This window comes from Schistocerca nitens, chromosome 7, assembly GCF_023898315.1.
Source record: "Schistocerca nitens isolate TAMUIC-IGC-003100 chromosome 7, iqSchNite1.1, whole genome shotgun sequence".
Taxonomy (NCBI): Eukaryota; Metazoa; Arthropoda; class Insecta; order Orthoptera; family Acrididae; genus Schistocerca; species Schistocerca nitens.
In genome coordinates, this window is record NC_064620.1 from 481,911,370 (window position 1) to 481,935,892 (window position 24,523).

A 24,523-nucleotide genomic window follows, 5' to 3' on the forward strand; every position below is an offset into this window, starting at 1 on the left:
GAAACGAATAAAAAAGGGTATACTTTGCAAGCGATTGTAGTAGTAAAGATTAATAATTTACCTGTTAATGTACTGATAGATAGAGGGGTGACGGTTAGTGTGATGACAATGGGTTGCTTTAATATGGTTAGTCAGCAACAAAAAATACCCACCCTACCAGTAACAGGCTGCACAGTGTCAGGGGCGTTTAGCGCGGAAGCGCAACGCATAATTAAGCAGATACTGGTGACAGTGAACTACAAGGAGTAGGCGTAGATTGCACTTTCTTGATAGTGTCTAGAATGTCAACGCCGTTTATTTGGGGTATGGATTTTTTATATGATTATAGTGCAGTGATTGATATTAAGGAAGGTGTGTATACTTTTATAGTTAAAGGCAAACCATTAAATGTAACTTTGTTGAAGAAGAAGATTATTTTAGGAAATTATTGCCAGAATCTAACCGTTAATTGTCTTCCTGTAAATGCTTTGCATTTCAAAAATAATGATTGTGTTAGGCAAGCTGATGCCGAGACCGATGTATCGAGCATCGCTAAAAAAGTACCAGACTCGGAATATTTGTCGCCCCAGCAACAAACTGAATTGAGAGAAGTCTTGCAATTATTTTTGCCTGTATTTAATAAAAAACCGGGTGTAATTAAGGACTTTGAATATTGTATCGAAACATACTCTCATTTGACTTTTTGTAATACTAGGTATTCAGTCCCTTGGTCGAAAAGAGAAGCTGTAACTCAAGAGATCTAAAAGATGATAGACTGGGGAATTATTGAGAATTCCACGTCCGAATACTCAAGCCCATTATTTTCAGTGACTAAGCCGAACGGTGACATTCGGTTAGTCTTAGACGCTCATGATATTAATAAGACTCGACCGGAGAATTTGGAACTGTTACAGAAATTTCACAGGGTGCAGTTCTTTACCTCCCTTGACTTCCGAAGCTCATATTGGCAAACTAAAATATCTAAGGAATGAAGAAAGTATACAGCGTTCATTTACCGAGGACGTAGTTACCAATTTAAGGCAATGCCGTTTGGACTGAACGTTAGTGGTGGTGTTTTTATAATTGCGTTAGATACAGTACTCGGTCCGGAGTTACTAGAGCGGGTCACTGTATATGTTGACGACTTACTCATTGCCACAGAGACCTAGGAAGAACATATTGCTCTAATGAATCGTGTATTTGAGAAATTCCTAGAATATGGAATCACGATCAATTTCGCAAAATCCAAATTTGGAAGAAACCAGATTTAATTATTGGGTCATATTGTAACTCCTGAAGGAATTATTCCAAATCCTAAAAAGTTAGATGCAATAAGAAATTGACCGTATCCGCAAAATAAGAAACAGCTAGAGTCATTTTTAGGACTGGCATCTTTCTTGAGAAAGTTTTTATCTCAGCAGTTATTAAATAAAAACTGTCTGTTGCAATTGTTGAGGAAAAATTTATCATGGCAATGGACAGAATCTTGTAGTAAGGCCTTTGACGAGACTCGCAATGCGTTAATAAATGCCCCGTTGTTGTATCATCCACAGATGGATAAAGATTTTTTCATAGCAACAGATGCGGCGGAAACAGGATTAGGTGCTACATTATTCCAAATGGATGATGAGAACAAAGTACAAACTATAAAAATTATTGCCTTCGATAGTCGAACCTTATCAGGTTGTGAACGCTCGTACAGTACTACTGAGCTGTAAGTATTAGCAATTATATGGTCACTAAAAAAAATGGTTCAAATTGCTCTGAGCACTATGGGACTCAACTGCTGAGGTCATTAGTCCCCTAGAACTTAGAACTACTTAAACCTAACTAACCTAAGGACATCACAAACATCCATGCCCGGGGCAGGATTCGAACCTGCGACCGTAGCGGTCTTGCGGTTCCAGACTGCAGCGCCTTTAACCGCACGGCCACTTCGGCCGGCGGTCACTAAAAAAGTTCGGATATTTTGTATATGGTTATCGGATAGTGATATATTGTCACCATAAAGCAGTGACGTTCTTAATGACGATTACAATGTTACAGGGCCGACTTACGCGCTGGGTCTTATTATTACAGGAAAAAATGGAAATGTCGTGTGGCTAGGGCCTCCCGTCGGGTAGATCGTTCGCCTGCTGCAAGTCTTTCGAGTTGACGCCACTTCGGCGACTTGCATGTCGATAGGGATGAAATGATGTTGAAAGACACACAACACCCAGTCATCACGAGGCAGAGAAAATCCCTGGCCCCGCCAGGAATCGAACCCGGGACACCGTGCGCGGGAAGCGAGAACTTTACCGCAAGCCCACGAGATGCGGACATTATTACAGGAATATGACGTATGGGTTAAGCATGTCAAAGGGAGAGGCTACAATTACCAAGACCGATAAGGTTGAAGAAGAGCGAGTAATGGATTTTAAGGTGATGATGTTCGGAACACTTCCATATAGCAAAGAGTTTAATGATATGTGTTCGCGAGTAGGGCAAATGCAAAAAGTATATGGTAAATGGAGAAAAATAATAAGTGATTTAAGAACAGGAACGATTGATAAAATTAATAGTCGTTACCAATTGCAAGAAGGCGTATTGTTTTATCGAAAAATTGAGAAGGATGAGTGGAAGATATGCATTCCCTCAAGGTGTATTGATTCCGTATTGTGGTTCACACATGTGAGATGGGGACATTTCGGAGCTCATAAGTGTGTAATGAAATTACAACAACTATGTTTCTCTCCAGATTTACTGAAAAGAGCTCAAGAAAAACTCAAGAGGTGTAGGATATTCAAAAGGCAAAGCCGGTCAATTATTGTATTAAAGATATGTTGCATCCGATAATACCTAGGAAACCTCTAAGCATCGTATCATGTGGTACGTGTGGGCCATTCAAAGTAGCAAAAGGAAATTTTAAATATGTATTTGCGATGTTTGATCTTTTCACAAAATATGTAAAATTGTATGCGTTACGATCAACTAATGTGAAATCTCTGTTAAGAAGGATCATAGATGATTATTCAGTTAAAGTGGGGAAACCTGCAATGCCAATTTCTGATAATGCATCGTATTTTCGAAGTAAAGCGTGTCGCGAAACAATAAAGACATGGGGAATTCCTCACGTATTCATTGCCCTCTTTAATCCGTCAGGGAACCCCATAGAAAGAGTCTTCCGAGAACTGAACAGATTCATAAGAACGTATGTGCATAACCAACATCATAGATGGATAGAATTAATCGGAAAATTTGAAGAAATGCGTAATGAATTACCACATATGTCAACCGGTCATTCACCTAATGAGATTTTATTTAATAAGCAACATAGTAATGAGTGGCTTGGTAAGTTACCATGCTTATGTAATAAGACAATGGATCGTGATGAGCCTATACATAAGTATATTTAAGATTACGTGAAGTATATTTAAGATTACAACATAAAGCTAATCTTCGAAAAAGTCATTTCGATAAGACGCTAGGTTTAGGAGTTGGTGATTGTGTGTTATTAAAGAATCATCCCAAACCTTCGAAGAGAAAGAAATTGAATAGAAAATGGTGTAGCTTATATAAAGGACCATCAGGATTATTAAAATACCTCACGCTGGAAGTTACCTTCTGGTAGATAGAGATAACAAGAAGACAAAAGGAGTATATCCTCATATAGAATTAAAGAAATATTTTAATTGATTAAGAATTTAAATTTTTTGCAGATATAAAGTAGGATAACATGGGAAGCAAGAAGACGTGCACAATGTTTATGAACTTTTCTATGTAGAATCGGTTTTGGACAAGTATACTAATAAGCATCAAATAATACTGACAGGAGATTTAAACGCAAGGGTGGTCAATAAACCTATCCCAAAGATTATGGGAACGATGAGAGAAAACGTCCTACATAAGAGTGGAAGATTGCTTAGAGATTTTATTTGTTTTAACAAACTAAGGTAACCAACACACGTTTTCGTAAAAAGATATCAATAAATATACATGGCCAGTTCGTGGATTTAAGTCCCTTATCATTAATGAAAAATTAGAGGGAAAAGGGTACAGTGGTTAGGCCATTAGTTCTTACCATTTCTTGATGACATCTGAAGTAGATATGTATGCGAAATGGAGAAGGTACTAAAAGATAGCAGAAGAAAATATGAAGAGAGAATTCTATAGAGCGTATCTGTTATATGAACTGAGCATACGAGGTACGTACCAGAAGAAACTTAATCAAGAACACGCGTAGAAGATGCGTAAGGAATAGAGAAGGAATGGAAAAATACGGAAACCACAGCTAAGAAAGTTGCTGAAGAAGCATTGGGAAAGAAGAAAAAGATGAGAAGGAAGAGAGGGTAAAAAATTTGGAAACCAGAATTAGATACAGTTACACGAAAAAAAAACCAAGACGTTTATCTTAAGTATATCACTGAGCTAACATAGGAGAAGCATCATATTTACAACAAGAGAGAAATGCAGCAAATCGAGCAGTGGAACGAATTCATCAAGAATCTTGGGATAGGTTTATAAGCGTAATAGAAGACGATATTCACGAAAGGGGAGTTGAAGGTTATAAAACAACAAAAATGCTAGATCAAACAGAAAGATAAGTTGCTCAAATAAATAACATCCAACAAGCGTTATAGATAGAACATTGCAAGAACTTGTGTTATCAAGAAAACTGCTCCGCAGAGAACATAAACGAGGAAATTGAAACAGGATGTGTAGACGATTTACGTTTGTATGAATTAAGACAAGCCCTAAAAGCCACAAAAAGCAGAAAAGCAACTGGTTTGGATGGTATAAGCGCTGAACTGCTAAAATATGGTGGCTCCCTACTACAAAGGAGATTTCTACATTTATTTAATACGTCCCGGGCAAATGGAGCTATTCCAAAACCATGACCACAAGTAACGGCGATGTCACTGTTAAAAGGAGACCCCAATAGCTGCGATAACTATGGAGGAATCGAGTTACTTGATGTAGCATGCAAAGTTTATGCAATAATAGTGAACAAGAGGTTAAAGGTTATAGCTGAGAGTTTATTAGGCCAAGAATAAAGGGGATTTCGGGGGAGTAGATCGAAAACAGATGTAGTATTTATAAAGAAACAAATAATCAGAAAGTAGAGAAACTGTAATAGCGAAACCTTTTAGCGTTCAGATATTTCATTTAGGCGTTCGGTGATGTAGATAGAGAGAAACTTCGGAAATTTATCAGGAAAATAGAATACCCACAAATCTGATAAACGTTTTAAAAAGTCTGTACAAACACACGACTATAATTTTAGACACGAATGACGCTCTAAGACACACTATAGCCACAAACAAAAGAATAAGACAGGGGTGCAGAGCTTCACCCACAATTTTTAACACTCATTTAGATATCGAAATTCGGAAATGGAAGGAGGTTTTTTATGGGGGAACTGAGATTAGCAGTAATTCCCCCTTGAACTGTCTTTTATAAGCAGACGACGCTAAATTGCTGGCTGATAATGAAGCTGACCTACAAAGAGATAAGGTTTGTGAAGAGTACAGTTTGACGGTGCTAGAAAACAAGACAAATGTCAATGGCTTTCAAAGGGAAATATCCTGTACGGACTAAAATTGTGATCAACAATAGATCAATAGGACAGGTCAAACATTTTAATTATTTATGTTTTGACGCCACGTATGATTATGGTGAAGACATAGAGAAGAAATCAGAAAAGTTGAATATATATGGGACAATAAACAGATGTCTAAAAAATAAAACTGAGAAAGAAACAAACGCCAAGAAAGTCGCATAGAAGCAACGGAGATGACGTTCCTAAGAGCAGTAAAGGCATGCACAGCAGCTGACAGATTTCGAAATTCGGAAATTAAGGAAGATCTGAACAACAAAGTACAAGGAAAAAGAAGAAATTCGAATGAACATCTCGATAGAATGACTGAAGTAAGATCACCTCTCCAGACAAGAAGATTTAAGCGAGTTTGGAGAAGAAGTTAAGGAACACCGAGGAAACGATGGGTAACTTAACAGGCGAAACATAAAGAAGGGTTAATGGATGAAGTGAAGATGATGATGATGAGGTATGTAGAGTTAACGAGATTGATTTGATGGTGTAATGTATCTATTCACATCCTGTGTCAGTTGAAAAATAGACGACTAACATAAAGTAATAAAAAAGAGAATAGTACATTTTCAACTTTGCTTATGTACTGGTTACGTGTCTCGGGCAGCACTCGATTTCCGTCGATTTGTTTCCGATCCTTATTGACTGCTTTGCTTAGCAAAAGCCGTTCCGGCTACATTGTAAATATGGGTGCCCTTTGTGCAACAACTGGGAACAAGCATTACATTTCATCCGCTAATGGCCATTGATAACGGAGCTACTTAACGTGTGTATCCTGCTCCTGTTGCAGTACCAATAGCGAGAGCACCTCCTCGGCGGATAATCCTGCACACCAAACTTACTACCCGCCCTTCCGCGATGACTGCCACCGGGAACCGCCGTTAATGACACCGGGACGAACGGGCCGCGCCGTTTAAATTGCGGGATTATCTTCGCCTGCACCGGTCGACGCGCGAATGATATGCTGCTGGAAGTAAAGTAGGATGGCGAACATGAGAGCCTTTACAGCCGGCACTGCCGTCCCACAACAGCCTTGCTTGGAGGATGTGCCGGTCCCGCGTAAATATGCGGATTTCCTCAAATAGCGCGGCCGAAACGACCCCTTTGCGCTGGGACCGCAGTGGCAGTGAGACGAAGCGTGAAGCCAATTGCGACCTCAGTCTCCCTTACGTGTCACGGAATTAGCTGCAGCCTAAAGATATTCACTTGTTTGTATCCAACGGCAGCCTCTTCCGTCTGTGGTAACACTGTGGGAAGTCAATGAACGGCTAATTAGTGCTTAGTCCATAACTTCCCTCTGTGCGAGAGGACTAAAAAAGGAACATGACGTTGTGAATCACGAGGGATACTCATAAGAATAAATTATATAATTAAATTTTTATTTATTTGCAGGTACAATGAAACACGTGCGCTTGTTTCGCACTCCGTTCATAATTTTATCATTTTAATCTCGCGATGGCATGATCTTGTTGCTCTTCATGTGCTACATCAAAATCACACTGATCGTCGAGGGTGGATGGGAGAAAGGTATTTTGTTTTATTTTTCTTAAATGCAGCAGTCTCTCCCATGTAGCCATAATGATTTCCTTTTCCCACTTTGACTGTCTGGTTTGAAAGCTTGGCTGAGTGCTCAGAATGCTTTGTAGAAGCCAAACAAGTCCCTTTACTTATTCTCCCAAGTAGCAGTACCAAAGTTTATAATTTCGCTACTCACATAGTTTTGGCGTCGCAAAGAGGTCTCTTTTTGATAATTGATAGCTACTGTGTCTGAAGCATTCAGGTAACTTTGCTGTGAACTTACCCTTGCAGCCGGCCGGAGTGGCCGAGCGGTTCTAGGCGCTACAGTCTGGAACCGCGTGACCTCTACGGTCGCAGGTTCGAATCCTGCCTCGGGCATGGGTGTGTGTGATCTCCTTAGGTTAGCTAGGTTTAAGTAGTTTCAAGTTCTAGGGGACTGATGACCTCAGAAGTTAAGTCCCATAGTCCTCAGAGCCATTTGAACCATTTTTTACCCTTGCAGCTATTTAATCAGCTTTTGTTGTTTGTTAGTCTGTATCGTGATATCTGTTTGATGATAGTTAATTAAAATCCTGCAACTGTTTAGATAGTGTATATATGGTTCTCGGGCGAGACGTCGGATGTCATAGTGAAAACTCCACAATATTTCGTCAGCGCAACTGGCCGACATCTTCAGGTGCGACGAACACACTGCTAAGACAGGACCAGGGCTCCCCATTTATGCCAGTTTTAGGCAGGAAGTGCGCATGCGTGGAGGCGCCAAATTCGATGGCCAATAGCGACGATATCAACTGATAGCTGGAAGGACAGTAACGCAACCTACAGGATGAACAACCAAATACTTCGGCGCACGCGCGGAGGGTGCCGCCGCTGCTCTGCGCTGCCATCGGCAGCCCCAGCGACCTTTGTCGGAAGCCGCACGCATGCGCACTTCCTGCCTAAAACTGGCATAAATGGGGAGCCCTGGTCCTGTCTTAGCAGTGTGTTCGTCGCACCTGAAGATGTCGGCCAGTTGCGCTGAAGAAATATTGTGGAGTTTTCACTATGACATCCGACGTCTCGCCCGAGAACCATATATACAACATGTCCGTCGGGAAAGCCTCAAGCAACACATGTTTAGATAGTATTTGTTTCGTATTGGTCTTAATGATTTTTTTCTCTAAACTTATTGAACGCTGAAGGAACCATGTGGGAGCTCCAGACCTTCCATTTAAGGACACCTCCTGAACCTTCCCACCCCAGTTTCACCTGACACCAGGTACTTCTTTTAACAGGTGTGCACTCCGGGTACACATTGATGTTACGACGCTACAGTACCGTAGGAAGCAGATCACTGATAACATTTAGTATCGTGCTGTAATTTTCTGTATTTAAAGAAAACAACACTGCAGCAATTCAAGTTCAGTTGGTGGAAGTGTAACACAACAACGCACCATAATGTGATCCAATGGTTAAGCGGTGCATCGCTTCCATTGTAGCCAAACAAGTCTGAATGACGACGAAATAATTGGAAGATCTTTTTTCTGTATATCTGGGAATCGCTGTGGTGATCGAAATCGGCTTATCATAAACTAGGCGATGGTGTGAATAGTGAAAAATCAGTCACGGATCAGTTTTCAACGTCTCACACCACTGCTATCGGATGGAGAATTGAAGCGGCCCCGGAAAATAATAGTAACCCTGAATTTCGAAAGGCTTACATGGCTACCACACGGCATTCGGATTTTTGAGATTTTTTATCTTTATGATACTGAAATTCAGAAATTGAATATCAGTCGGCTAAAGCTGTGTGATGTGGCTCTCAAAAATTCTCGAAAAAATCCACTTTGAAATTTTGTTTAATACACAAAAGAAAGGCCAACTTCTCTTGACAGAAACTTTTAAGTAAAGTTGCCTGTTCTAAGAGCATTTCTATGTAGTTTAAAACACGTAAGGATGAAAAAAGTACCGTAATTGTAATTTTTAATGTAATCACACTATTAAAAATCTTTTATAAGAGATTGGTAATTAAAACCTATATCTGGAAATAAAAACTGGATTTTGGTGTGTGTTGTGTAAAATAAATAAGCAGACATGCATTTCTCATAAAAGTGACGAATATATATATTATATATACACTCTTGTCGTTTTTTCCTCCCTAGTACGAATGCCTTTGTCACTTAATGGCCGAAGTGAGACTCGAATGAGCAATGACCAGTCTCGAAAGTCACTGATTTTTTCCATCTTTATGTACTTTACGCTTCAGAGAAATGCTAGTAGAACATATATCTCGATTAAAAATTTTATACTTTTTCCTCAAGATGTTAAAGATTTTCACATAATAAAATCACATAACCCATTTTATAAATAATGATATACTCTATACACATCCATACTTCAGTCTTCGATACGGAAATCAGTGAGAATCAGACAGGAATCGCACCTACGTTCCCCACATGACAGGCGAGCGTTCTGACCCACGGCCGCACCGCGTGTTGAAAAACTCGAGCTTACTTTGTGGTACTAACCACGCTAGAAAAACTCCAAAGTCGATTTCCTCTAGAATTTTTGGAGTTGCATCAGCATACTTTTGCTGATTGATACTAGGGGACTGAACTTCACCTACCATAAATCAATAAATAAAAATAAAAATTAAAAATTAAAAATTCCTCTCACATTACATGTTGTGTTTTCTAATGCTTTAACATGTCGATAGCAATTAGTTCCTTATGTATCGTTAAAAAGAACTGTGTACTATGGAAATTCTTTGGTTTTAATGTATATTCTTGTTTTCGAATTTAAACAACATGTAATATGACACTTTTGTGGGTTAGCACTTCCTTCCACCTACACATTCAATTGCTGGCCACCCCCTAATAGTCCAGGAGTTCACTACACAGAGGAAGCGACTACTGGGTAGCAGGGTACGTGTGGCGTGCACACGTCTTGGAGTTATCAAGAACCATTCCGAGAAGGGACTTACGAAATGCCTCCAGAAATCGAAGACAGATCGTCCGAATCACTGACAGAGGAGAGCTTTTGACGTCGCAAAACGGAAGGTGAAAATGTTACAGTGTTATTAGTAATCTGCAGGAACATCCTTGGTTAGTCCAGTATATTGAAGGTAATAACTTCCACATAGTTTTAGGAATATATTGTTGTGTGAAACCAGAAATGGACACTTTGCAATGGAATAAATGTCTTAAGGACAGAGTAGACGTCAACGATGGTGGCGGATTTATTGCCGTAAAGAACTCTACACAGAGTGTAATAGAAAGGTATTGCCAAAATTTCAGGAAACACACTTCGTTCTTAGAGGACGCAAATATGTCACATGGCCACAGGTCCGGAAACGCTGTATTTCCGTTTCAGATCCCAGTTCCTACAACTCTTCAACACATTAATCTGTCTACTTTGAAACGAATCCCCATCCGTGAAAAGAATCTTTGCATTGAAGTGAGGGTTGATAACATTGCTGAACGAACCACGCACAGAAGTTTATCAGTGCAGGAAAAATATCTGCTGATAGTGACTGCACACACTGTACGTGGTACGGATACAACAAGTTCTCGTGTAGCTCTCTCCAGACAGACGGGTAATGAAAATTACTTGCGGCAGCTAAGTGCCTCACTCTACCGCTAGGATTGTAGTCATCTGCATGATGTTCTCCCTGCAGCTGAAGTGTCCTCGTCCTTCTAGGCCTCTCCCTTCCTCTAGAAATAGGTTAAAATGTTCGGCGCTCCCGAAGACGATAAACAATTGCTGCTTCAAACGTCCTTTTATAGGGGCACTGACGCTCTAGAAACCGCTCCCGAAACAAACTTTGAGCGCCACGGCCATTAACATCTGAGTATCCATACAGCAAATGGGCATCTGCCACCTACAAACTCCGTGTATGCGTACACTTCCACTGCATTCCACCGGAAGTAAAGTTCATGATGAACACTAAACAGTTCCTACTACGTCCTTGCTGCTAGTAGAGAAATGGAGCTAGTATTAATTCAAGACAAGCAACGCAGTAAGTGACATGTGAGAGGGTATTTTGAACATTTCGTCTCATGCTGGTACGTTCTGTTTCTGTTTTTTTTTTTCACATGATTAAAGCGATTATGAAGCTATTGTATGTCGATTATTTTAGAGGAAATATGACGCGGCCTAACAATCCAGAAGAATTTAACTTTAGTAACAACCGCCACGAAAGCCTGCAGACTTACACCAAACTGGAATTACCCTGTAGGTTAATCAGTTACATCTGCACATGCTCAGGGCGACTTTCAACTGAAACGGCAAACGGTATCTAAAACAGAATGAGATTTTAACTCTGCAGCGGAGTGTGCGCTGATATGAAACTTCCTGGCGGATTAAAACTGTGTGCCGGACCGAGACTCGAGCTCGAGACCTTTGCCTTTCGCGGGCAAGTGTTCTGCCATCTGAGCTACCCAAACACGACTCACGGCCCGTCCTCACAGCTTTAATCTGCCAGGAAGTTTCATATCAGCGCACAATCCGCTGCAGAGTGAAAACCTCATTCTGGAAACATCCCCCAGGCTGTGGCTAAGCCATGTCTCCGCAATATCCTTTATTTCAAGAGTGCTAGTTCTGCGTGCTTTGCAGGAGAGCTTCTGTAAAATTAGGAAGGTAGGAGACGAGGTTCTGGCAGAAGTACAGCTGTAAGAACGCGGCGTGAGTCGTGCTTGGGTAGCTCAGATGGTAGAGCACTTGCCCCCAAAAGGCAAAGGTCCCGAGTTCGAGTCCTGGTCCGGCACACAGTTTTAATCTGCCAGGAAGATTTGGTATCGAAAACAGCTCGAAAACAGGTGTAAGACTGACAGTGCCCTGAATACCTTTATAAAACTATCGCTGTAATTCTTGCAAGGCCATAATGACTTCTTCAACCTCGCGCTTTCTTTAATACCATTGGCTTAGGGAACTGGATTGCCTTTTTCAGATTGTGCCCTTCTACAACGCGATTTCCTTTCTAAATGCGTTCCCATCAAATCGCAGTGGATTGCCTTTTTGAGATTGCGCCCTGAGATTGCGCCCTTCTACAGCGCTATTTTCTTTCTAAATGCGTTCCCATCAAATCACAAAGAGTTTGTTTCTCAGCTTGCAGTGTCTTCCCGTAGGCAAGCTGCAGACAAGTCCACTTAAAATTTGATATCTGCAGGTCCTTTCCAGATAATTTTCGTTGCTACACTCCTTTTTCTTTCGTAAATTCAAAAATAGCGAGTTTTAAATCGAAAAAAGTTCCAGGCATGCCCCTTGAATTAACCAAGGTACTACGCAGTAATGTATGAAGTTTCCAAACTCTTCGTTCATTTCTATTGAAAACCGTTGCATCTGAAAATGGAATAATGGGTGGGGCTTCAGAAATTTTATTACTCGTACCACCAATTTCTTTAAGTGCTCCATGTCTGCATATTTAGCTCAAAGTGCTACTTGACGCACAAAACAATGAATTCCATCTGTGGATCGTCGTAATTTTTTGTTCTTTCACTGCCATCTAAAAGCTTAAATTCTTTTTGCGTGATACTATAATGCTGTTCCGTAGCAAATCAGCAGTACCCGTCGCATATGCGAACTGAGAATTCTCGTCCCTCTTCTGCCATTCCTATTCATTTTAAAAGATGGTGACGATTGCTCGATAAACTGCCTCTTTTTGTGCAAACAGAACCTGTGCACGTCCTTCTCACCACGAACAAATAGCGAAGAGTAGAAAGTGCTGCCACCACGGTTCTGCCGAACGTGGAGAGATGTGCCGACCACAAAATGCCGCAACGCAATGATAAATGAAATGTAGCGCTGTTCTGGGTACTTCCGAGAAGGACCGAGAAAATCCGAGTGACAGGCCGGGTCTTGGCCGACCCGCTGCCCGCACACGCTCCAACTTTTTCTAGATACAATGGGGGTCAATGAAGCGAAATGAAGTCAATGAAGTACGTAAAGGGAGATGAAAATCTAACAGTCATGTGGGACTGGACTGCAGTCGTAGAGGAAGGGTTGCCGAAGAACATGGGCTTCGTTCTACGAATGGTAGAGGAGAAAGACTTTTGGAGTTCTGCAGTAAATTTCAGCTAGTAATGGTGAATACTCTGTTCAAGAATCACAAGAGGAGGACGTATACTTGGAAAAGGCCGGTTGATACGAGAATAGTTCAGTTGGATTAAATCGTGGTCAGGCGGAGGCACCGAAATCAGACATGGGATAATAACGTGTCCCCAGAGCCCATATGGACTCAGATCAAAATTTAATAGTGATGAAGAGTAGGCTGAAATTTAAGAGACTAGTCAGCAGAAACAATGCACAAAGACGTGGGGTACGGAAGTACTAAGGAATGAAGAGGTACGCTTGAAGTTCTCTGAGGCTTAGACACTGCAATAAATAATAGCTCAGAAGGCAGTTCAGTTGCAGTTGAATGAACAGGAAATTATTTTTTCTGCTCATAACGTTTGATATGAACAACACATGTACGCAACGAGATTACATATAAATCAAAACCACGCCGTCTTAAGAAAAATAGAGTAGATCTGAGTGAGCCCATTGGTCACCGACATCTATATTACTGTGACGTAATACGGAGTGGTATGGCTGGGTTGTGCTGAGAGTGATTATAACCTTCAATACTTTCCTTTATTAACATACCAGAAAAATAATTTTACCACCGGTGTCAGAATTTCAAAAAATGGTTCAAATGGCTCTGAGCACTATGGGACTCAACTGCTGAGGTCATTAGTCCCCTAGAACTTAGAACTAGTTAAACCTAACTAACCTAAGGACATCACAAACATCCATGCCCGAGGCAGGATTCGAACCTGCGACCGTAGCGGTCTTGCGGTTCCAGACTGCAGCGCCTTTAACCGCACGGCCACTACGGCCGGCCAGAATTTCAAGGAGCATTGTGAGGTAAGATGAGGTTGACATTCAGTAAAAGAGATAGCCTCTCAATCAAGTCGAAATAACGAAAATAAATATTAAAAAATTGAAAAATAAGTAATAGACACCCAAGGATACCAAACAATATTAGTACGCTGGAGAATTAAATTACAATGGAGCTGTACAACAAAATAAAAACGAATTAGATATCAAAAGCTCAGCAGATTCAACATAAACTTACATTACCTGGGCCAGAGAAGCATATGCTGTCTTTCTATAACCATGAAAACTGTTAAGTGAGAGCATGCTCGAAATAATAGTGCACACGCTCCGTCAGATAACACATTCACTGTCCACCAGCCGTATACTATGAAGGTCTGAAATTACAACAAAATATGAAAATACAGTTACACAGCGCCGACATGTTGCCGCAAGTCGTATCTTTCAGGGACCGACAGAAAGGACAGCTCTGTAGCTAATAGAGCCGGCCTTGCCGTTTTTCGGGGATAGATCCCTTCAGCTTTTGGCCACAGAGCATACAACGGCTACAGATGCGTTCCGTCAAACCCAACCAGTTCGTTTGCTAGACGCTGCTTCCTGGTTCCACCTGATGTGCAGCCTTCTGTGGTGTTCGAGGTTCTGCCTTGCGGCTCACCACGGTCCCCCACCTCGGCTGTGTTGCGTCCACTGTCAGCGCCGTCGCGTTGCAGATTAGGTGCTGTCGCGAGTTCAATCTAAAGCTGTTTATAAAATATCGATGTATCAATGAATACCAGCGATAGTATTTTCCCCGATATATTAATATGTCGGTACTGAAATTGAAGTATCAAGTGCCGAAGATTTTATGTTACATTTCTTTGCAATTTTCGGTAAATGTTTCTTCTTTTGAAACTGTAGTAGAACACAGTTTTGCTTTCACTGTGTGCAGAAGTCTTGCTACTTTCCAAGCGTTCATGATTTCCAGTCTTTCTCTTTGACTGTGTGAAGCAGGTATAGGGGACACAAAGTAGCAACCCGATTGCACTCGAGGGTGGCGGTGTGAATGGAATAACAGTATTTCCGCGTTGCGTTACATTGTTTTTTAATGCAACGGGTGTGCTGTTTCTTCATTCTTCAAAAACAGTTGCTGAAAATGATGAACAAAAATCCAAACGACAAGACTGGTCTTTGCAGTGGGGCGAGACGCGAGGGGGGATGAGGGGAAATGCAGACGTAATTGGCACTCGGCGCTACCAACAGAAGCGGCAACGTTTATCTTCAACATGCAGTTCTCACACTACAACAGCTAGGTCGCTGGCATTGGTAGAAATGAAAAAAAAAAAAAACAGAGAATTCGACATGAAGTGTTCCGATCAAATTCGATAAGTAACGAAACCGAACGACGGTCCCATCGGACACATCTCACTGTGACGCCTACATGCAGTTACCGTGTTTTCGTAGTGGTTATCGCTAAGCGTGAACACTCATCAGTTTCTTTCAATTCTTGCTCTAAATGCGATAGGCACGCTGATAGCTTCTTGATGTACTGAATATCTACTAATAAATCAATACCTAAATGTAAAGCTATAAAACTGGCAGTACATTTACAATGTTCAGCCGATATTTTTGTAGGCCGATCTGTCGAGATATTTTCAATCGATGTATCGTTATCTGCGTACCTTTTAAATACATCGAGGCCCTTTAATGATATCTTTTAAATATCGATATACCAGATTCCCGATATTTTTAAAAATATCAACAGTCCTAGTACAGTCGCGGGGCGTTTGAACTTGCCGTGGACGGTGACTTCTAGGGACGGCACAGTTACAAAAGCCTCACCTTGTACACTCCTGGAAATTGAAATAAGAGCACCGTGAATTCATTGTCCCAGGAAGGGGAAACTTTATTGACACATTCCTGGGGTCAGATACATCACATGATCACACTGACAGAACCACAGGCACATAGACACAGGCAACAGAGCATGCACAATGTCGGCACTAGTACAGTGTATATCCACCTTTCGCAGCAATGCAGGCTGCTATTCTCCCATGGAGACGATCGTAGAGATGCTGGATGTAGTCCTGTGGAACGGCTTGCCATGCCATTTCCACCTGGCGCCTCAGTTGGACCAGCGTTCGTGCTGGACGTGCAGACCGCGTGAGACGACGCTTCATCCAGTCCCAAACATGCTCAATGGGGGACAGATCCGGAGATCTTGCTGGCCAGGGTAGTTGACTTACACCTTCTAGAGCACGTTGGGTGGCACGGGATACATGCGGACGTGCATTGTCCTGTTGGAACAGCAAGTTCCCTTGCCGGTCTAGGAATGGTAGAACGATGGGTTCGATGACGGTTTGGATGTACCGTGCACTATTCAGTGTCCCCTCGACGATCACCAGTGGTGTACGGCCAGTGTAGGAGATCGCTCCCCACACCATGATGCCGGGTGTTGGCCCTGTGTGCCTGGGTCGTATGCAGTCCTGATTGTGGCGCTCACCTGCACGGCGCCAAACACGCATACGACCATCATTGGCACCAAGGCAGAAGCGACTCTCATCGCTGAAGACGACACGTCTCCATTCGTCCCTCCATTCACGCCTGTCGCGACACCACTGGAAGCGGGCTGCACGATGTTGGGGCGTGAGCGGAAGACGGCCTAACTGTGTGCGGGACCGTAGCCCAGCTTCATGGAGACGGTTGCGAATGGTCCTCGCCGATACCCCAGGAGCAACAGTGTCCCTAATTTGCTGGGAAGTGGCGGTGCGGTCCCCTACGGCACTGCGTAGGATCCTACGGTCTTGGCGTGCATCCGTGCGTCGCTGCGGTCCGGTCCCAGGTCGACGGGCACGTGCACCTTCCGCCGACCACTGGCGACAACATCGATGTACTGTGGAGACCTCACGCCCCACGTATTGAGCAATTCGGCGGTACGTCCACCCGGCCTCCCTCATGCCCACTATACGCCCTCGCTCAAAGTCCGTCAACTGCACATACGGTTCACGTCCACGCTGTCGCGGCATGCTACCAGTGTTAAAGACTGCGATGGAGCTCCGTATGCCACGGCAAACTGGCTGACACTGACGGCGGCGGTGCACAAATGCTGCGCAGCTAGCGCCATTCGACGGCCAACACCGCGGTTCCTGGTGTGTCCGCTGTGCCGTGCGTGTGATCATTGCTTGTACAGCCCTCTCGCAGTGTCCGGAGCAAGTATGGTGGGTCTGACACACCGGTGTCAATGTGTTCTTTTTTCCATTTCCAGGAGTGTATAATGCTTAAGCATAGACAAATCATATATTTATAGTCTAAAGCAATGCAAACTGTGTCAGAAGAGATGTGACCCAGATAGGCTCTGACACAAAACAGCTCAAACAAAGATAAGAAAGGGGGGTGCTTGAATTTTCAATATAAATGTCATACAGCGTATTGAGCGGAACGGGTACCTAGGGAGTAGCTGGCAATTGCTTGAATAAGATTGAAATAACGATTAGATGTGTTAGCCATGAATAAGTAAAGCATAACAGAATGAGAGCACCAGAAATGAAAGAAGGAACCAGTTAGGTATTAGAGTAACAATCCACATAAAACATAAAGAAACACGCTCCAAATGAAAAACCTAGCAAGAGAAATCATAGCGGGATTAAGCAGCGGGGCCTGGAAGGCAACCGTACAGCAAGAAAATAGCAAAAAGACACACAATTACGAAAGGAGTAGGCGGCGTATAGAGGACATCAACCGAAAGAAATTATTGTAATAGCACTAACTCATCAAAAACATGTCGACTGCAACCTGTTTGCCCGTTAATTACTGCAGAGTGATTGATTGAACGATGCACATGAATCTCTAGCTCTTCAAGGATTTCCCCGGATGACGAAAAACTCGCGCACTCTGACTTTGCAGCGCGATTCCTCACATACTAGCGATACAAACGTGTTTCTCACAAAATTTCGTCCTCCGCTTGTTTCCGGCAGTAAATGGACGTTAAATGTTGGCAGTCTATCAGCACTGTAATCACATGTACGGTAACTGGATGTGTCAGGATGCAGCAGCATTGTTGTACAATTTGTGCAGTGGATAGCGTTTTGGTTAGCATGCAGGAGGTAAGGGGTTCGGTTCTGGGTCGAGGCGGCTTTGTTTTTATTTGCTAAATGTAGTCTACGTCGTACGGTAGCTGATGTGTTAATGGTCATACAGCGATTACAGTGGGTCTTCTACAACACATTCGCACTTACATACTACGAGCACAGAAATGGAAGTACAATCGTTTTCACCGGTCAGCTTTTAAAGAAGCCTTTTGCACGTTATGGACGCGAATTGTTTCGCCCACTGCATCTACTAGATTCCAAACCTGTTTTCTGTGTACCCTCCTCCAATGGTCCCATCGTTTAGTACTAGATATTATTCTTGCCACGTTCAGGTCCATTACATTTCGTCATGGCCTTACGTCACCAATAGGGCTAGCAACGTGCTTTGCAAATAATTTACAAACATGTTCAACGTGAATTGCTTAAGAAACGGTGTATACTACAGTATTATATGGCAGAATCAAATTGGCAAATAAAAGCAAATACGTCTCGACCCGGAATCGAACCCTCAACCTCCTGTCTGCTAACCCGGAACAATATCCTCTGCAGCAACTTCACTGCGCTACTGCGATGTCATGAGAAAGGTTAGCTTACATATGATTACTGTGTTTCCAGATTGCCAATCTTTAACGTTTATTGTTGTCGGAAATATGCATAGGCCGAGATTTTGTAAGAGAATTTTTGGTTTTGCTATTACGTGTGTTGCTGATGTGTGAGGAATCGCGCTTCGAAGTCCGAGTGGGCAAATGTTTCTTACCCTGTAAACAAGGTGTTTCAGCTGCCCCTAACACTGTGTTTTATGCAGCCTGCGACGCTTCAAACACCAATCGCAATATTTTCGTATTCTCTCGCCCACTATGCCGCTACGGGAGAACTATTAGTACCACGGAAAAAAATCAACATAGCCTTTTTGAGAGAAATTTAACGTAGTTCGATTTTTAATTGGGATACTTTTTCTCTAGAAGCAGTAGTTTTCGAATTATTCCAGAAAAACGTACAAAAGTGACCTCCAAACTCTAAAACTGTGGTCTCCAGCAACAACTTTTCTCAGTGCAAATCTTAATTACATCAAATTTCCTACAAAAAGACATTGTTCATTTTATCTGCGGTAGTAATAGATTGCGTGTAGCGAGCGAGAAAATATGGAAACCACACACCCGTGGCCTTTGAAGGCTTTGTGGTTAGCATAAAACCCACAGGTGCGACCAGTTGAAACACTGCTGTCTATACCTGGTCACGAAATCTCTACCAGTCTGGCCGACATAAACACCATAGGAAGAGCTGCAGTGAATTTCGCAATCCCCAGGTTTCTTAAATTTATCCGTTTATCAAGGCAAAGGCACAGAGTTAGCCCGATATTTTACACATACGAAAACCTAAACAATTTTATCACAACATGGGCTGTGGTAGAACAACAAAACGTGTTTGACGTTGTCATCTACCGTTGAAGTTTAGTGTTACTGCCTGTCTTCCAGATAGATTTTTTTTCTTGTATATACATTAACGTATTGCGGCCGATATCATTATTGGTGTAGATTAGTGTCATATGACCACCCACAACGATGCGTATTTTTTCTTCCTTGTTTAACAGATTGACTGAACTGGGGCTCAGCAAGGAAACTAACAAAAAGAAATTGATATTGTTGTTCAGGTACTAGTGGCCAACGGATACGCTCCAGGCCAGTGTCCAACTCTTGTCTGTACATTTTGTCTCCAAAAGTGGGAGGTTTCTGCTGCGTGACCATATCTTTTCGTGAAATTAGCGATATTTTGGTTCATCACATTGGCAATAGCACTGAGCTGTTCCTTCCATCTGGAGTTTTTTTCTGAAAAGTTGGGAACTGAGGGTAGAGAAGGAAGTTCCCAGGCTACTGTCTCCCAGCCGCCATCTGGTACCGGTCTGCGCACCCTAGCTGATTTTGGGAGAAACGTAGTTGTTGCAATTACAGTAGCGTGGTCCATATTCTGAGCAGCTCGCTACTTACTTGTTCTGCCACGCAACTTTCGTTGCATATTTGATTATAATTTTTATTCTGTTTTGTCTTGATAACTTGAAGTCAGCCGGAGTGGCCGAGCGGTTCTAGACGCTTCAGTCTGGAACCGAGCGACCGCTACGGTCGCAGGTTCGAATCCTGCCTCGGGCATGGATGTGTGTGATGTCCGTAGGTTAGTTAGGTTTAAGTAGCTCTAAGTTCTAGGGGACTGATGACCTCCGATGTTAAGTCCCATAATGCTCAGAGCCATTTGAACCATTTTTGATATCTTGAAATTTGCAAGGTGCTCAGATGAGGAAAATTTTCGTGCGCTTTCTCTATACAGTCATACACATAATTTGGTAATCCCGCCTCTTCCCGCCCCCCCCCCCCCCCTAAACACACATACACAGTAGCGTCGTTTTGTGTAATTTATTTTGCTGTTTCAGAGAACTTTGCTCTTTGTCAGTTTTATGTGAAGTGTGTGTAGCACTAAGAGCAAATAATAATACCTCTTATTTGTCCTGCACCGTTTCCGTGGTTGGGCGTCCCACAAATAAAAAGTATAACCCGTGGTATACGTAAGTTGCTGTTCTCATTGTGATGGCGTTTTCGTTGTGCACAATCGTCAAACCCAATCAACTGCTGTTTGTAGTTAGAGACCCCACACGAGCTTCGAAATGTAAAGTTAATTCCTGGACTACTCCAAGGGAGTTTGTAAGGCCGCTACTGTTTTCTGCTTACAACTTAAATTAATGATTTAGTGTGTACGGTATCGCCGGTGTCTCCGTAGGGATATTCGCCGACGATTCAGTTGTCTACAAGAAAGTTGCAAAACGAAAAAATCTGTAACGAAACGAAAGAAGATTTTCAGAGGATCTGCGGCTGGTGAAGGGGCTGACAGTTGACCCTGAATGTAAATAAATGCACCGTACTGCAACATAGCTATGCGATGGGAACCGCGTCTTTTCGATTACATTACTGGCGACAAATCACTGGCTACAATAACTACACTAAAATACTTCGGGGCGACTATCTGGTGCGACCTGAAAGTGGAATACCACATGAAACAAATGCACGGCCCAACGAAAGAAATAAAACACCCAAAAAAGGATGAGAAAACGAACTGAAACTTCATGAACTGACAAGGTAGACAATGTTCTTTCACTGATTACAAATTTCAAATTTACAATGACCTTGGCGTATGTGTCTACTTTACCGCACTTCGTTGCACACCCTCTGACCTACTGTCATAAATTAATTTGGTTGGGAAGGGTGCCAAAGCAGATGTACCCGCCCCTGAGGCCAACTGGACCACAACTGTTGTATCCTAGATACTTGCACTGGCACAGAGATGACATATGAGCTGATCGTAGATGTATCGGAGACAGATGTGGGGATCCTGTTAGCCATGGGAGTACATGAACATCCCTCAGTTCATTCATAGAGACACTTACCGTGTGTAGACGAACATTGTCCTGCTGGAAAATGGTACCTCGATATTGCAGCATGAGAGGTAACATATCACGATACTGTTTGACTGTAACATAGCACAGCTACAAAAGACTTCCAACACTAATTGTTAACCATGACCCGAAACTACACCCAATTTCTCCCATTACCATGACGCGGGCAACATCACTGCTTGGCCTCTGTGAAAGAATCGGACACCTCCATAGGTCGCCGCCGTGGCCGCCGCCGATGACTATCCAGGGTAGTGCAAAACGGAAATTCGTCGCTGAACACAACGCGACGCCATTTATATGCAGTATATGCTCGCCGATCGCGGTACCACTCTAGCTGCAGCTGTTTTTATTCTGATGTTAACGGCAGCCGACGCACGGGACGGCAGTTCCCCAGTCCCGCTCATGTTAGTGCAGGATGACATAGTACGTTGCAGGGATTCTGTTACTTGTGCTTGGATGACAGGCAGGGAGGTGAGTGGATTACGAAGTGATTGGTGCACGGTATGGCAATCCTCCCTTGACGACGATTATGCTTGCCCTCATGTTTCCAGGAAGTCCAACATCGGGCAACTGTCACATCCGAATGCTTCACAAGTCCGTATGATGTACAATTTGACCAGTTGGCTAGATGGAGACCCTGAATGAGGCTAGCTTTCAAATTATGTCAGGTGCGTATGGGGATTACGCGGTATCTCCGAGTCCTTCACAGTGATCATTCAACACCTGACGATATTCACTCCCCTTGTACACCCTGCCAGGCCTGGTAACAAAACTAAAAAAACTAACGCGCCCTCATAGCCGTTCTACCCATGACAGGGACTGCAACTCTCATTGTTTATATACGAGGGCTGTTCAATAAAGAATGATCATAATTTTTTTGACAACTTACCTTTACTCGTCCTCGTAATTTTGATGGTCCTTCTCAAAGTAGCCTCCCATGAATTCGATGTATTTGTCCCAGCGTTTCTGCCAGTCTTCAAATACATGCTGGAAACCATTTCTTGCAGGTCATTCAAAATCGCCTCTGGAGCCTTCACCACTGCTTCTAATGATTGATAGTGCCTCACACGAAGGCGCTTCTTCATGTTAGGGAATAGAGAAAAGTCACATGGACTAAATCCGGATTATAGGTAGGGTGAGGGATAAACTTCACGTTGATTTTTGCAAGATAATCAGCAAGAACAGTGGCAATATTCGGCCACGCATTATCGTGGTGCAGCAGCCAGCCTGCTTCACGGAAATGTGGTCTTTTGTGCCTGATATGGACCTGCAATGTTTTCATGACATCCCTGTAGTATTGTCCAGTTACTGATGTGCGTGCAGGTACAACATGCTGAGAAACCATTCCATGAATATTAAAGAATGAGATGACTGCAACTTACCCAGCAAAAGCAACCACTTTTGCTTTTCTGGGGTTGGTGATGAAGGAGATTTCCACACTGAGCTTTGCTGTTTGCTCTCAGGATCAAAACGATATAGCCAAGTTTCATCAGCAGTGAATACATTTGAAAGAAATTCCGAATCTTCCTCTAACATCAACTTTAAGTGCATGCAAACCTGCACGCGATTGTCCTTTTGTTCGGGAATCAATACAAACATGCGTCATACGTAATTTTTCTGTCACCAACGTGTGGGTGGCACCCAGTGAAATGTTCAGTATGTCGGAGAGTGATCTTAAGGTAATTCGTCTATCCTCTCTTACAATGACAGCAGCAGTGTTGATGTTTTCTTCTGTTAGAGCAGTAACTGGAGCACCGGGTCAACCTTTCTTTGAAATTGATTGTCTCCCCTCTTTAAACATTTTAAACCACCATCGAGCTGTGCTGTAGTGAAGAACAGACTCTCCATAGGCCTTCTGTAACATTGTATAGGCCTCAGCTGAAGATTTGTTGAAGATGAAAGCAGAATTTCAAAGCCGCATATTGTTCCTCGCGTATTACCTCCATTGCAGCGACAGGCGATACTGAACATGTCTGACTACGTATCACAGGCGGGAAACAGGAGTCCCAACAATGAAACTACTACGGCGTGTTTGTTGTACATTAAGATAACAGAATATCATAAGATTAAATTTTGGCGCGAGAAATTATGACGATAAAAAATTATGATCATTCTTTATTGAACAGCCCTCGTACTTGCCGAAGATGTGTACGTGTACGAAATGACATTGACATCCGTCTATACCGTCTGTATGCTTCACTTTACTGCCAGCCATTGCAGCAGAAAAAGCAGACTACAGCTTGAGACACATCTGGTATGATATGTCTGTTCGCGAGATTTACACACTTCAAACATCCTCAGGTCCACTGTTTCCGATGTGATAGTGAAGTGGAAACGTGAAGGGACTTCATACACCACAAAAACGTACAGGCCGACTGTTGACTGACAGAGACCACCAACAGTTGAAGAGGGTCGTAATGTGTAATAGATAGACATCTATCCAGACCATCATACAAGTATTCCAAACTGCATCAGGACCCACTACCAGTATTACGACAGGTAGGCGGGAGTTGAGAAAACTTGGATATCACTGTCGAGCGGCTGCTCATAAGCCACACATCACGCCCGTAAATATCGAACGGCGTCTCCCTTGGTATAAGGAGCGTTAACATTGGACGATTGAACAGTGGAAAAACGTTTTGTGGAGTGACGAGTGACGGTACACAATGTGGCGATCCGATGGCAGGGTGTGGGTGTGGCGAATGCCCGGTGAACTTCTATTGCCAGCGTGTGTAGTAGCAACCGTAAAATTCGGAGGCGGTGGTGTTGTGGTGTGGTCATGTTTTTCATGGAGGGGGCTTGCACCCCTTCTTGTTTTGCGTGGCGCTATCACAGCGCAGGCCTACATTGATGTGTTAAGCACCTTCTTGCTTCCCACTTGAGGAGCAACTCGGGGCTGGCGATCGCATCTTTCAACACGATCGAGCACCTGTTCATAATGCACGGCCTGTGGCCGAGTGGTTACACGCCATTAACATCCCCGTAATGGACTGGCCTGGACAGAGTCCTGACCTGAATCCTACAGAACACCTTTGAGATGTTATGGAATGCCGACTTCGTGCCAGGCCTCACCGACAGACATCC